Source organism: Humulus lupulus, chromosome 5 (genome assembly GCF_963169125.1).
Source record: "Humulus lupulus chromosome 5, drHumLupu1.1, whole genome shotgun sequence".
Taxonomy (NCBI): domain Eukaryota; kingdom Viridiplantae; phylum Streptophyta; class Magnoliopsida; order Rosales; family Cannabaceae; genus Humulus; species Humulus lupulus.
The window spans coordinates 214284124-214300904 of record NC_084797.1 but is presented as its reverse complement, the minus strand read 5'-3'; the positions used below and the strand labels follow the sequence as shown (position 1 = coordinate 214300904).

At 38.6% G+C, this 16781-nt stretch overlaps 1 non-coding gene across 1 annotated transcript; it reads right to left on the bottom strand.

The window, feature by feature from the left end:
• Nucleotides 1-16178: 16178 nt before the first annotated feature.
• LOC133781178 (small nucleolar RNA R71) lies at nt 16179-16285 on the bottom strand. Its single transcript, XR_009869971.1, has one exon. It is a non-coding gene; the product is annotated as a small nucleolar RNA R71 (small nucleolar RNA).
• Between the last annotated feature and the right edge of the window lie 496 nt (nt 16286-16781).

The window sequence follows — 16781 nt, the reverse complement described above, 5'->3', positions numbered from 1 at the left end:
TTCTCCATTGATGGAGGGAGGTCGATTATCCTCTTGCGTGTGGGGTCGCAGACTGCTAAGCAGGTTGGCCCGGAGCTACCTTTTGTCCAAGCGAAGCCTGAGTTGAATTTTTGTTTCGGACGTACTGCCGAAGGTAGCTTCTCGAGATCAAACCTTCGATCTCATCCTTTAATTGTATGCATTCATCAGTGGTATGATCTATATCCCTGTGAAATCTGTAGAACTTGTTTGAATCCCTTTTGGATTTCTGGTTTCGCATCGCATCAGATCGCCTGAAAGGGACCTAATTTTCATTCACGATAAGTATATTTTCCCGAGTATATGTAAGCTTGGTATACACTTTATAAATGGATAAGTATTTGTCTCCCTTCTTTTTCTTACCCCCGTCATCCTCTGAGTTACTCCCTTCATTATTCTTTCTTTTAGAATAGTTATCTCTTGAGGGTCGTGTTGTGGAGGTTGTAGCCGAGGTGGTGGTTGAGTTAACGTTTGTCGTTGTAGTTATGGTAGAGTTAACTTGAGTTCCAACCTCGCCTCTTCTTCATTGACAAACCTCTGAGCCCAAGTATTGAACTCGACTATCAATCTCACAAGCTTTCTCTGCATGTTGTCCCAAAGGGGACTCCCTCCAGCCCGTACTGCCATGAGATGACCACTGTCGTTGACATTGTGAGCTCACGCCACTTCTATATTAAATCTCATCAAGTAGTTTTTCAGTGACTCACCCAGCTGCTGCCTGACATTGGTCAATGCGGATGCCTTAGGCTTGATGCTCTTCACAGCTTGGAATTGTTTCTTGAATTCTCTGGAAAGTTGTTCCCATGACGAGATCGAATGTCTTCAGAATTTGTCAAACCAATTTTTTGCCGGTGTAGTGAGTGTCATTGGGAAGAGCATACACCTGGGCTCATATCCGACGTTACTAGCTTGCATCACCGTATTGAATGTGCTCATGTGGTTTCCTGGGTCGGTAGTCCCATCGTAGGGCGCCACGTGGGGTTCTTGAAACCATAAGGAAATTGTGTATTTGAGATATGGGGGGCAAAAGGCCTGAGCTCCTCGTCAGAGTCGTAAGCCTTTTCTTTGCTTTTCCTCTCTTGAAGGAACCTAAATGCCTCCTCCAGGTGGTTGATCCTCTCTTGGACCAAATCCACTAGAGGGGGAGCTTGCACTATCGGCAGTTGGTTATTGTTTGTGAGAACTCCAGCTCATTATCACAGCATATGGTTATATTAATTTCCATACACTAGTTGCAGGGGCTCTCTTTGGGTATTTAAGTGTGTTCGCAGGTCCAGGTTTGGCTGATTAGACTGCCCCCGATTTTGATTTAGGTTTGGCTGGTTGTTGCTGTTTTGGGGCTCAATTATGAGGTGGGTTTTCCACATGTGCCCTCATTCTGGTCATTCATGACCTTGACATATGACTTCTAGGAGGTTGGGGTTGTCTATGTCCCTGATGAGCCTCTCATGGGGACTCACATTCACCCCTACGCTTGGGTCGAGCTCGATGGCTCTTATCTCGGCTCCCACTTTGAGCGCTTCGAGAAGGCCCCTAAGGTGCCCTGTCTCCTACTCGGTTCCCACCAGGAACTGGCTGGGATGCACCTTGTGTTAGAGATGAATGTCTTATCAGAGAAGGAGGATGCCTAATTTGCGAGGGTGGTAGCCTCCCGTTGTTCAGCCTAGCAAGCTCTAGTTTAGCCCGAGTAGACTCCGGGTTATTTCTGGCAAGCTCTAGGTTAGCACTCCGAGCTATCGAGGGAGCTCGGTTATTCCCAGTTTCTGCAGGAACCCTCCCTGCAGAATTGTTCCTACCAGGGTTCTGAGAAGTTTTCCCAAGTTGATCATTCCTGGTGTTTGCCCTAGGCCTCGGTTGGGCCTGCTGGGCCCTTTGTTCGGCCATCTTGGCAGCCGTTCTCTCCTGAGGTCATCCTTTAGCCCTCCATAGTGGTGCTTGAACTTCCGACTCGCCTTTCCGTTTCCTCATTTAGTTGTGTAGCCTTGGATAGTTGTTCACGCAACCAACAATTTTCTAGCTCCGCTATTGGCATGTATCTTTCAAGATTATAGTACAAATCCTCATTTAGCATAGGATTCTGACTAGGTCGTCTTTCTAGAAGATGATAAGGCACTCCCCTCATCAGGGCTCTGGTCCACAATGGGTTGTTTACCAGGCCTTCAGGGTGGATCCTCAGTTCGTGGGGTACGCTCCACAGGGATTTGAGGTAATGGTCGCCCACTAGTTCCATGGATGTTCAAGACAACCATTGTTGTTGCACAAGGGGTTTTACACTAAACAGTAGGAAGAATTTCTTAATTCTCTCAATGAAAGTACCAAACTATTGACCCCATTTTTCGTCAACTTAATTATGTAGAGCAATAAACAATTAATTTAGGAAGAAAATAAAAACGAAGATTTTTAACGTGGTTTCAACAGTTTGTAATCTGCCTACATCCATGAGTCACCGTTATTATGAACTCTGTGCGAAAGCTTCAAGTGAAAGCAATTTAGCAGAGTCTTTCCCAGTACAAAATTGTGTGTGTCCACAAATGACTGAATTCAGGCTATTTATAGGCCTGGTTAGAAGAATATATTTCCCCCAATTTAGGGAAGTTACAATCACGTATTTAAATTCAGATAAATATAAGAGTAATCATATTAATACAAATTAAATGCATTATTTAAATAATGATCCCATAAAAATAGGGATTTGACAAATGGTCTCAACTAATCCCAAAGAAATAGGGATTTCCTAACAACATTTTCGTGTGGTAAACGCATCATCGAGCTCGTACATTGCTTCAACACGCTTTCGAGATCACTCATAGCCTCAAGCTCATCATTCTAGTTGTTGCTTCCTCCTCCTTCCTAAGTTTGTCGAGCTCATCCTCTGGAGAAAGTTAATTCCTTCGAGCCTGCAACTCATGCTCGAACGTTGATGGTAGATCTAGAACCATGTGGCCATGACATTCCATGATAATCATTACAAGTGTAATGTGGAAATTAATTTATTTCGAACCTGTGCTTTTACGAGCCTACATTTCGAGGTCATTTACTTACTCTCAAAATTTTGGTGTAACAGATTTAATCATGATTATATATGTGAATTTATGAGTTATATTATGATATGACTACTTATGAATGTTTAGGTGTATTAAATATGCTTATAGACTCGTTTCTGTTAAAAAGGCATTTTCATAATTTTGACCCGCAGAGGGTATATCTGTAATTATGTGTGTTTTGTGAGTGATACCACATTATTATGTGGATATATTTGAGATGTGTGGCATGAGGCGATCCTAGTGAGCAATTTGGTGGAAAAGTCACGTCGGGGATTTATACCCGGCTCGGGGTGAGCTAGGGGTATGTTAGTAATTTGGTGAATTACATGGGGTATTGGAGTATGAGTTATAAGTGAGGAAAAATATTGGTGTTTGGAAGATTAGTGGGTTTAATTGGGAATCTTAAGTGAAAATTTGAGGTTTAGCGGGAAAGTGGTGTCAAATGACCATTTTTCCCTTGAGGGCATTAAAGAGTTTAGGTAAAGGCTAGGGGTATTTTAGTCTCTTCCCTAGCCTTGTAATAGTTTAGTCATTTAGAAGCTCTTAGAAGGGAATTGGATAAACTCACATTCTCTCCCTCTTGTTCTCTCTCTCTCTCTCTCACTCTACTTGATTCCAAGAAGAAGACTCTTGAAGAATTGATCTTGAGGCAACCCTTAGTGGAATTGAAGCTAGTTCTTGAGGATTAGACACAGCCAAGCTTTAGGAATCTAGTGGGGGAGTTTGAATTCTAGGAGCTAATCTCAGTTTTTCAAAGCTTTTAGTTTTATTTTTAGTGTTGTGATGAAATCCTTGGGGTTTGAGTATGGTTGTGTTTTAGAGGATTTTGTTGGTAGTAGTTTGAGTTTGGTTGGGATTATGTTGCTGCTGTTACTTTGACGGTCAAAATTGGGTTGAGAGTGGGTTTTCATGGATTTTGGGTCGGTTTGCGATTTCTAGAATTGCATAATTTATGGGTTAGCAGAGTTGCGTTGCGGTGCTGTTCTTGGAGCGTCGCGGCCCACATGAACTCAGAGGCATTGGGGGGTTCCTCTGAACTATCTTAGCGCCGTGGCGCGTGTCTTGTGCCCTTATGGTTTGGGGCTCTCTGACTAGAGGCATGCCATGACCTTTCAGGGGAGGGGCCGTGGCTATAAGTGGCAAAACTGGCCAACTAAGGTTTTGAGTTGCGGGGACTCAAACGTAAGGGCTCGGGAAGGATTCTACTACCCGGTTTAGTAGAATTCGAGGTCCCGGAGGCTAGGACTCAATCTTGAAGCACTTAATTGGTTTAGTTCTTGATGTATATCCATTAATATATTGTGACTATGGGTACCGCAAGGCTTGGGAAGGAAATGATCATGCTCGTTGTTGCTTCACCTTATCGCTGAGGACTTGAGGTAAGAAAACCAACACTTGCACCAAGTGTAGGGCGTGCTGCCCAATTATAGGGCATGGGAATGGCCATGTCATGAATCCTTTTTATAGTGAAATGTTTTCTTTATTTGAATATATGTTATTATACTTGTTTGTACTGATCGCTCGGTCGGGAGGCCGTTATCGGCATTACATGCGTAATGTATGCCGTAGTGGCAGAGCCATAACGTAGATGCGGTATCCGCCATAGTGGCAGGGCCTTTGTGATGATGTGGCATCCATCTATTTGGCATGAGTCGTATATTGTTTGGAAAGCATATTGTTTAGAAAGTATATTATTTGGAAAATCTATGTGAACCCGTTGTGGTTATAGAGTATGCAATACATGTTAATGTTTATCTGAATATCTATATGATCTGCTTGGGGTTTTCTTGGTGGGCCTTGGCTCACGGGTGCTTCGTGGTGAAGGTAAGGGCAAAGGAAAGTTAGACCAGCCATGGGTTGGAGAGCTTGTAACGACCCAAATTTGCTAATAAGGCTTAACGGTCTTGATTAGCGTGCCTGTAGGGCATAATGGAAATTATGTGTGACTTTAATGATTAAGATGCATGATTATGATTTAAAGCATGTTAAATGACTATTTGAATATTTGAGATGCATGACTATGTGTATTAGTATGCATGTAGGCCTTGATTAGGTTAGAAGGGCATAATCGTAATTTTGGCCATTATGGGCATAACTGTATTGATATATGTGATAATTTTCGAGACCACATTATTATGTGAATATATATCTGTGATCTGCGACTCGAGACGGTCCTAGTGAGCAAAGTAGCGAAAAATTCATGGCGGGGATTTATACCCGGCTCGGGGTGAGCTTAGGGGTATAAATGGGAATTTAGTGAATATACTGGAGTCTATCTTGACATTGAGGAATATTATTGGTGATTAATTAGGTATCGGGAGTTAAGCGGGAAATATTAGAGACACTCGAGGAGTTAGCGGGAATTGGGGTGAAATGACTAGAATGCCCTTAAGTGGATTAAAGGGTTAGAAATAAAGGGGAGGGCATTAGGGTCATTTGGCTTTCTAAATATGGGAATTACTGAGACTTTATGTTAGTGGGAATTGTAGAGAAGTGTAGAAGTCTGAAAAAGAAGGAAAAGGAAGGAAAAGAAAGAGAGAAAAACAGAGAGAGTTTTCTAAGGTCGGTTTAAGCTTCCTTCATCAGTTTCTGGAGGATTTCTGGAGCAAAGCTCAGAGGAGAGCTGGGATAGACTAAGCATCAAGGATTCTAAGCGAAGTTTGGGGAATTGGCAGAGGTTTAGCAAGGATTCATCAACACTTGAGGTAAAATTCTGTAAGTTTCTTCAGCTCTGGTTTTGGTTCCTAGCTAAGTTATCTAAGCTGTGTTGATGGGGAAATTTTAGGAAAGTTGGAGCCAAGAGTTGAGGAAGAGCAAGCCAAGGAAGTCTAGGGGCACCTTGAGGTCGAAATTCCACCAAAGGTATAAATTATAAGCTTCTAACTTTGTTATTCAACTAGTTTCTGCTGAGTTTTAGTGTCTAGAAGTGGCTATGGTGAATTTTGAGTTTGAGGATGCATGTGTTTGAGTTCTAGGTATTTGGGGTGCTTGGGATGAGTGGAGTATGGTCATAAGGTTTTTTTTGAGGTTGGGAAAGATTTGGAAGAGTGTTGGTTGAGGTTGGTTCGAGGAAATCGCAGGAAGGGAAAACTCGGAGTTGGCCTGTCTGTGACTAGCGCTAGCCTTTGGGCACCGTAGCGCTAGGCCAGGCTTGCTGAGGGGATTTTGTTTCTATTTGTAGTGTTGTAGCACCCTCCCATGAGCATTGTAGCGCTACCCTGCCTTCTGAAGAGGATTTTAGGGTTATTCGCAAGGATTTTTTACCAAGGGTTTGGGGTTTGTTTCCACCACCTTGTTTGGTGGAACTAGGACTTCTCGGGGGCTCGGGATTGACCCCGAGGCTAGGTTTTGGACTTGAGGTCTGATGATGACTTTGGCCTATGGTTGTGTTTAGGTGAGCGCTAGGGCTCGAGGGGGATCGTGCTCAAGGAGTCGAGTGATCAAAGCTAGCAAATTGAAAGGTAAGAAAACTGCACCCGGTTATATGTTTGTGATGGGACTAAGTGCTCCCGATATTTGTATCGTGTCAATGATGGTATTATGCCATGGGACATGTGAAAGCGGCCTAAGATTGTCGTACATAATATTTGCGAACAGGGCACGGCTTGGCCACTGGTAGCCGAGGACAGCTTAATATTCACTGAGCTCAGTTTAAGCAGGTCGGAGTCAGTGGGATAATGGAGGGAGCAGCCTGAGAGCGCTATCCCTAGTTATCACTTGTGATCTGATATATGATATGATCTGATATGTTTAGTATGTTGACTACTTGATTATACTGAATGATTATATGGTTGAGATTATGTGATGTAGTATGAGATGTTGACTTGTCTGTTGATTGCTTATGCTCTGTTGTTGTGTTTTCTTGTTGGGCCTTGGCTCACGGGTGCTACGTGGTGCAGGTAAAGGCAAGGGCAAGTTGGACCAATCCTAAGGTGGAGGGCTGCGGGGTTGAATGTACATAGACAGCTATTCGATCGCCATGGTCGAGGAGTGGGTCAGGATAGGGATTGCTTAACTGTCTGTTTTGCCTTAATATGGCTTGTTGTTGTATCTAAACCTTATGACTTTTGTAAATGGTCTTTAAACTTAATATTCTTGGGATCCCGTGCAAACAGATAACGTTTCTTAATGAAAAATGTGACTTTTGAGACCAAAACATTTTAACCCTAGTTCCTTTATAGTTTCAATAGCACATTTTTAATTAAATGACTTGATTAGCAAGTCCAGCACTTTATAAACACACAGTGTAACGGTCTTGGCTATCCAGGGCGTTACAGAGCTGTAGGGCGTTGTATACATACTCAGCCTACTCGGCCACCACGGTTGAGAGATTTTGAGGAGTGGGAGTCATTACTTGAAAATTTGCCGTTTAGGTTGGCTAAATCTGTAATCTTGATAAACTTGTATTTTATTAGAAACTTTTGGGATCCCTTGTAACTAATTAACCTTTTTAATGAAAAGTTCAACTTTTGACCAAACCTTTTAATACCTAAACTGTTGTTTAATCCTAATTACTCTTTTAAGTCCAAATGACTTGCTTAACGAGTTAAGCACTATTTTTAACACACGATGTAATAGTTTTGACTATTAAGGGCATTACAGCCACCTAATTAGGGTTTTGCATTATTTTACTATCATCTTTAGATTGCTATTCACCTAATAATTTAGGATTCTAAGTATAGTGATAAATTGCAATTAGGGTATTGTGACGGGTATCTTGATTGTGATGAAAAATAGAACTTGGGTTAAATGAATTGCATGCTTAATGAATATGTTGCCTAGATTAACCTGTTTCCATAGAGAGTAATGCTTTTACTAGGTTAAATAGATTGCATGCTTAATGGGTTTATTGTTGGGTAAAAATGATCAATTAAGAGTGCTTAGCTTTAATTAATTATATTAGAGAAACTGAGATAATTGACTGCTTAAGTGTTATCTGCGGAGTTAATAGTTTAATTGGGAATATGGATTATCATTTGTCATTATTGATAGATGGGTTGTCGAAGGGGGAGAGTAATTCTTGACTATTTCTTTAATATCATTTTATCCTTAGTTATTTAATCTTTAATCATCATTTTATTTTATGTTTTCATTTTTTAAAACTAAACCCCTTATCTAATTTATGTTTAGTTCTTATTTTGAATAATAATTTGATCATAGCCCTCGTGGGTTCGACCCTTATTTATCGCTATACGGAAGTAACTGGTATAAGTGATTGATAAAATAAATATTTAAATTTGATACAGCATACCACACTCATCAATTTTCCCACATTGGACTTGTAGGTTATGTAACTTCGTGGATAGTGAAGACCGTTACACTGTGTATTTTAAATAGTGTTAGACTCTTTCAACGAGTCATTTGGTTATAAGTGTGTAACTAAACGTGATTAACGAATTAAGATTAAATTGTTTGGACGAAAGGAATAGTCATTACATTAAAACATTAAGTTCGTACATGGGATCCCAAAATAAACATTTAAAAAAAAAGTAACAACAAGCCGGCCTAAGCAGCAAAATACGGTTTAACCCTAGTTCCTTTGAGAAACCCCAGTCGTGGTGGTCGAGCAGCCGCATATGTAAACGTCGCCAATGAAGCTCTCCAACTCATGACTGGTCCAGCTTCTTTTTCCCCTTACCAGCCACATAGCACCCGTGAGCAAAGGCTCAACAAGAAAATTTAAACATGCTCATAATCAGTTAACAACACATTACAGAATCATAATTAGCATGCCTAGCGGTAATAACTCTACTCGTGCATGCATTCTACTCAAATAAGTGACTACAAGATCACACCATGGGCCCGTTGCCTTAAATAAATGACCATAGAGTCATACCGGGGACCGTTGCCCTAGGATAAGTGACTATAGAGTCACCCTGGGGCCCATTGCCCTATCCTCTGTATAACCAGCCTTAGAGTTGGCCAAGCATACTTGGCGCTTTAATTTTCGAGCGACCATAGGGTCGGCCAAGCATATACCACACTCCTGATTAGGCCTAACCATATCGGCCTACACTCAGTGCACTATTTCCGCCCTTGACTTGTAAGTCAATCCTTTCTTAATCAGATAATGCAAACAAGCATACACCATTTAACAATTATCCAGATACAAAGCATTCAAGCATGCTTAATCAAACAATCACAAGCATAATCATAATCATAATCATGCTCATTCACAGGAGCCTTAGCCCTAATCATAACCATGTTCAGCAACCAGGCCAAGCCCTAATCACATATATCACGTATTGGGTGTAGTTTTTTTACCTCTGGTCCAAGCACTGGATAGATAAAAACGACCCTCGAGCACAATCCTATTCCGAGCCCTAGGGGTGACCTAGTCACAACCATAAATAATATCCTTGTTATGATTCAATCCCAAAAACAAACTCCGGGACCAATCTCGTGTTCTTGGAACTTCCAATTCCACTCAATGGGGTGGTGGAATCATCCCCCAAGCCCCCAAGTTCTTCCCAAGCTCTAAAAGTGAGTCTTGTTAAAAATTGACATAGGGCAGGGGCACCCAATCAAAACAAAAAGCCCCCCAGGAACTCCCCTGCATAGTGTAGGGGTGCCCAAACCAAACAGAAATCCCCCAAGCCCTCCCTTGCTTAGCGCAGGGGTGCTACAACGCGAACCCAGAATTCTGGGTTCCATTTTCTGTAGTTCCTCCGACCTAACTTCATCAAAATCCGACCAAGACCCCCAAGAGATATCGAACCAAGCTCTTGACTCAATTCTAAAAAAACCATGATCCCCAAGATGGTTATCCAAGTTCCTAAGAACCCTCAAACACCCTCAAAGCTCTCAGAAAACTAGAGATGCCAAGAATCATAACTTTGAGTTCTCAAAACCCATCTTTTTTCCAAATCTGAAAATCAACAATCCAAACACCATAATTTAGATCAAGACAAGTTTTAAATCAATAATCTAAACAAACTCTATCATCATATACATAGAGAACTCCCCTAGAACCCTTAAACACAAATTCCCAAACCAATTCCCCAAAACTTCAAGAACACCAAAGTGAAAGAAAGAACACCAAGAAAGGTTAAGAAATATTTACCTTAGCTATAGAATTTCAAAATCCCCACATCTTGTTGTTCCTTTCTAGCTCCTAACCTCCCAAGAGAGCTCAAATTCCTCAAAAATTCCTCAAGAATAAACTAATTCACTTGTTTGTCTTAGCTTCCAAAACCCACATAAAGAGGTAAGCAAGAGAAAAAATGAGAGAGTTGAATGCGTATGACCAAAACCTTTAGCCAAGGTTGCCTTTTCTCTAGTTATAGGGTAATTGACCATTTTAACCCCAGCCAAACCAATGCCCCTTAACCAAAACCAAGGGCATTTTAGTCATTTTCCCCCAAAATTCCCACTAATTCTCAATTAACATCATATTTACCCATTAATTCTACTACACCCAAATACTCATCAAAAAAATTATCATTACCCAATAAACCCTGGTAATGTACTAAATTACCAAAATACCATGATAATTCTACAAAATAGAGTTATTTTAGCACATTTTTTATGCTAATTGTTGCTTAGTCTTTGAGTTTTTAAATAACTTATTAAGTTTATAAGTAATTTTGAATTTATCAGTCTTATTGTAATTTTTTAAGATTTTTATATGTTTTTATAGATATTTTATTATAATATGTTGTAGTTTAATTATTTAAAATTAGTATTGTTAAGTTATAAGTAAAATGATGCAATTTTGAGCTTAAATGATTAAGTAAATTAAGTTTTAATTAATATTTTCAAATAATAATTATGACTCATTTTATAATTGAAATTATTTGATTATGATTTAATTTATTTTGTAGGAAAATTATTGCATTTGTGGTGCTTGAAGCAGAAAAATAAAGAAAAGAAAATAAAGTTGCGATGAAAGGAGAATTATGGCATTTTTGAAGAGGAAATAAGCAAAAAAAAATGGCACCAGGCCCATGCCTTATTCGGCCCAGTAGAAAGCAGTCCCCAAGCCACCACCTGGGCCCGACACCTCAAGGCCCACCCGCTGCCTTCCCCAGCCGCCTTGGCCTGCCTGGCTTACCAGCCCCTGTGTAACGCCCTGGATAGCCAAGACCGTTACACTGTGTGTTTATAAAGGTGCAAGACTTGCTAATCAAGTCATTTAGTTAGAAACATGCTACTGAGACTATAGTTGAACTAGGGTTAAAAGTTTTCGGTCACAAAAGTTACATTTCATATATTCAAACACACTTTTACATGGGATCCCAAAAGTAATAACATTTAAAAAGATAGTTTACAAAATTTCAGATTAAAAGTACAGCTACTAGCCACTCTAAGGGCAAAACATACATTTAGGCTTTTTCCCGTCCTGTACCAATCCTTGGCCGTGGCGGTCGATCAGCTGACTATGTACATTCAGCCTCAAAGCTCTCCCACTTAGGACTGGTCCACTTTACCCTTGCCTTTACCTACACCACGTAGAACCCGTGAGCCAAGGCCCAGCAAGAAAACACAATAACAAAGCACAATCATCAATCAAACAATCAGATAATTCATACAGTATAGCCATATACTTAATAGTCCAGAACATCCATATAATTAGGCATTCAACAGACCAAGCTTATCAATTAACATTAATAACCAATTCACAAATAATAACCAGAGTCGACGCCCGTAGGTCGTACCCCCTATTTATCCCACTAACTCCGACCTGCTTAAACCGAGCTCAATGAATATCAAGCTGTCCTCAGCTACTAGTGGCCGAGCCGCGCCCTGTGCGCAAATATTGATTCTGGCACCCTTAGGTCGTTTATCACATGTCCCATGGCATAATACCATCTATGACATCATACAGATATATGGAGCTCTTAGTCCCAACATAATCACATAACCGGGTGCGGTTTTCTTACCTTTGGATTCCGGTAGCTTTGATCAATGATGACAACCCTCAAGCACGATCCCTTCCGAGCCCTAGTGTACACCTAGTCACGGTCATAAGTTAGAACCATTACCAAAATTCAATCCCAAAACCTAACCTTGGGACCAATCCCGAGCCCTCGGGAAACCCTAATTCCACCAAACGAGGTGGTGGAATCAATCCCTGAGCCCCCGGGCAAAAACCCTAAGAAATAACCCAAAAATTCCCTTCTGGAAATAGGGTAGCGCTACAGCGCCCTAAAGTGGGCGCTATAGCACTACAAACAGAAGCAAAAACGCCCAAATCAGCCAAGCCTAGCGCTGTAGCGCCCAAAGGCTAGCGCTACAGCGCTAGTTACAGCACTTCAGCACTCTGGTTTTTCTCCTTCGATTTTCCCCAAGCCAAACTTCTATAGAACCCCTCCAAACCTCAACCATACACCAATTTTAGCCCATCATCATCTACATATCATCACACATGACCCAACAACCTCAATTCTAACCACATGCATCATCAAACAAAGGAAGTAAGCATTGAACTCAGAATTCAAGAACTCAACTAGAAACTCAAAACTAACCCAGCAACCAAGTTGATCAAACTTAGAATTTTCTTACCTTTGATGGGGAAATCAACTTTAGGTTATCCTCCAAACCTTTCCAGATTTTAACTCCTTAATTGCCAAAGCTTAATTCTCCTAACTTCCATCAAAATCAAGTTTCAGAAATCATTTCTAACACAGATTAGAAAACTCAACAAAACCTTGAGACCTTACCTCAATTAAGTGACAAATCCCTGGTAAAACCTCTAGCTTCACAAAGGTCTCTAGCCCCAAGCTCCTGCCCAAGTTTTCCTGAGTTAAATCTTCAAAATTCCTCAAAAGGTGGTGAAAGATGACCAAACCGATTGGAGGATAAGAGAGTAAGTCTAAGTGTTCTGTTTTCTCTTCTTTCTTTCTTCTTTCAGTTTCTACTTCTTTCTAACAATTCCACTAAGTCCTAAAAGCTGAATATAGCTTATCCCTTTAAATTCAAATGACCATATTGCCCTCCCAATTATAACTAAACCTTTAAGTCCTTCTAAGGGCATTTGGTCATTATTCCCAATTCTCGCTAATTCTTCGAGTGTCCCTAATAATTACCACTTAAATCCTGACACCTAACTAATCACCAATTACTTTCCTCAATATCAAATAATCTCCAATATATTTCCCAAATTCCCAGAAATACCCCCAGGCTCGCCCCGAGCCGGGTATAAATTCCCATCGTGATTTTTTCGCTAGACTGCTCACTAGGATTGCCACGAGTCACAAGCTGCTGATATATCCACATAATAATGTGGTCTCAAAAATTTATCACAAATATTTACATTTATGCCCTCAACGCCAGAATTACGAGTATACCCTTATAACCTAAACAAGGCCTACATGCATACTAATACTCAAAATCATGCATCTCATAAATTCATATAATCATATAAGCATGTTTATCACATAATCATGCATTTAATCATTTAAATCACATATAATCCAGTTATGCCCTCCCAGTACACTAATTAAGGCCCTTAAGCTCTATTAGTAAATTTGGGTCGTTACACCCTGGGCCCGCACGCATCAACCTGCCTGCACCCAGGCCTAACCCGAAGCCAACCCACCTGCCCTCTCTAGCCCCTAGCTGCCTCCCGTGGGCCCACCAGAAGCCTAAGCCCACCTGCCACCAGCAGCCAACCAGCCACCTTCCCATTCCTCTTAAGCCAATTTTGTCTCCTTGTCCCTCAAATCCCACATTTTTACCCAATTTTTCTACATATTTCACTACAAAATTCATCATGACACCCTAGGATTTACCCCGACTAGACATATTATTATTATTATTATTTTAATGATATTATTTTGGCTATAAATATGTAATTTCAAAACCATTTTTTTGGGGCTTAATTTTTTGGTTACCATCATCTTTTCTACCAATTCTCTCCTCCATTTTAGTGTTTTTCAAGAGAATTTTTCAAGTATGTATTCTCTTTATTTCGTAGTTTCTATTCTAGTTATGAGTTTCTAATCTTTTTAAGATTATTAAGGTGATGATGAAACAATATGCAACTAGATAGTATTTATTCTGTATGTTGATTTCCCATTTGTGCAACAAAGTTTATGGATTTTTCTTCTTCAAATATCTTCTTTCATCTTAAATATCATGTATTTTTTATCGTTAGCACATATTTATACTTTGTTCTTCATTAGTGCAAAATCATAATATTCTTTTATTAAGATGTGCCATTAAATTGTGCACATCAAATGCTTAGAACAAAAATATTATGTTTTGCCTTATAAATAATATTCATTGATTTATTTGTTGTTTCTTTAGGTTGATTCACACTAAATACTTTGAAATTATATCTTAAAAGTGAAGATATATCCTATATTTCTATAATAACTTGTGCTTAAATAGAATATCTAATTTGAATAAGTGATGATTTGATTAATTTCTACTATTACTAAAAGTTGGGAACCAATGCACTTATAAATATTATTGAAGCTATATTTTGTGGATTCTATTATCTTAATAATCTTTCTTCTACCATCTTGTTTAACAATTATTAATTTAGCTATATATATTATCTTTAATTTCTTTATTATTGCCTTTATTTAATTTTCTTGTCACAATATTCCATCATCAATCTTTGGAGCTAGGTTAGAGTTTATTAATGTTGGTTTAAAATAGTTTTCTTTTTTATTTTAGACAACTTATTTGGGTTCGACATCTTTGCTTACACAAACTCTATACTATATATACGATTTGTGCGCTTGCGATATAAATATTTAAAACATACTCATTTTGGGTCCATCAAGTTTTTGGCGCTGTTGTCGGGGAGTTGAAAGAAAATAAACAAACTTTTTCTCAAGGTTAGTGAATTCTTCTACTAGTTATTTAAATTTTTGCACTTAAAAAAAACTATATATACAAAAATATAAAATATATATTTATATAAAAAACTAAAAAAAAAATTTGGGACGGTTCTACCACCCATAAAAAAAACTTACTTATATATTTATATTTATTGTTATTTTTTAGTTGACGACACTTGTGCCTCCTTTCTATCTTTTTAATTTTTATAGTTGATGACACTTGTGCCTCCTAATTTTGTTGTAATATTTATTCCTTGTATATCTTTGTTAGTTGACGACACTTGTGCTTCCTTACCTTTGTTGTAATTTTCTTTATTTATCTTGTTGTTATATTTTTGTGCAATTTACTAATTGATGGCAATTTTTCCTCCTAGCTAGTTGATGACAATTTTGCCTCCTAGTCATTTACCTTATGTTTTAGTTGATGACATGCTATGCCTCCCTACTCTTGCCTAATTTTTGATAGCCTTATTTAACCTTACCTTATTTTTCTCTGTCTCTTATCATATTATTGTGTAATTGTGAAAAAAAACTTGAAAAAAAAAACTAAATCTTGTCATTTCACCATAATCAATCTTTACTTAAAGGAAACTTAAACAAAATTTACAATCTGCCTCTGCTAATTAACCCCAGGGAGTTGTTAGTAGTGTGCGAGTAAGTTGAATCAAATAGGCCCGAGGACAAGTAAACCATAAAAACTATTTTGTTGTGAAATCTCTAAAATTTCTAAATATGCTTGTGGTTTCAGTTTTAACTGATCTTCCACGTCAGAAAATTGTTTGTTGGAGATTACCTTTTTGCCTTGTTTGTGAAAATTGTATGCATCATTGGGAAGTAACTCTAAAAATCAATTAGTAAAAATACGTCTATCTTTGTTTGAAATTGAAAGTGTTAGTAAAAATTTGAGCATCATGGAACCAATTGCTAATATTATTAGAAATCTTGTTGATGAAAATGTTGTGCCTGAAAAAACCTTGCTTGAATATTTTCCTCCTATTTCATCTAATGCTCCTTCGAGTATTATTTTTCCTACCACTTCTGCTTCCCATTTTGAACTTAAACCATCAATCATTCAATTGTTATCATCTTTTTATGGGTTAGATAGAGAGGATCCTTACATGCATGTCAAAGATTTCTTAGAAATTTGCTCAACATTTAAATTTAAAAATTTTCTGATGAGTCTGTCAAACTAAGATTATTCACTTTTTCATTAAAAGATAAATCAAAAGCTTGGTTAAATTCCCTTCCCAGAGGGTCTATAACTACATGGGATCAACTTTATAATAAATTTTTGCTGAAATTTTTTCCTATGTCTAAAACTGAAAGTCTAAGGAGAAAAATTTCTGAGTTTTTTCAAAAAGATAATGAAGAGTTTTATGAATGTTGGGAAAGATTTAAATATATATTATTAAAATGTCCTCGTCATGGTTTTGAAAAATGGAGACTTGTAAAATATTTTTATGATGATTTGACTCTCTCTAATCGTCAAATGATTCAATCTATGCATACTAGAAAATTTTTAAAATTTCAAGGACAAGAGGCTTGGGACGCCCTTGAAGATTTATCTGTCAATTCACAACAATGGAATTATTTTGATCCTAGGTCTAGGTCAACTAATTAACCAAAAAGAGGAGGAAGGTATGAAGTAAAAGATGAATTAGACTTAAGAACATCCTTAGACAAATTAGCGAGAAAAGTAGAAGCTTTAGCCATAAACCAAACTATAAATTCTCCAATACAACCAAGAAAAGATGTTTGTTCTATATGTTCTAGTCCTTGCCATAATGCCCAATCATGTCCGTCCTACCAAGAAGCCTTTTCTGAGGAGGCCAATGCTCTTCATGCTTATGGGAAACCAAATGATAGCCCATTTTCATCCACTTATAATCCAAATTGGAAAAACCATCCAAAATTTTCATGGAGACAA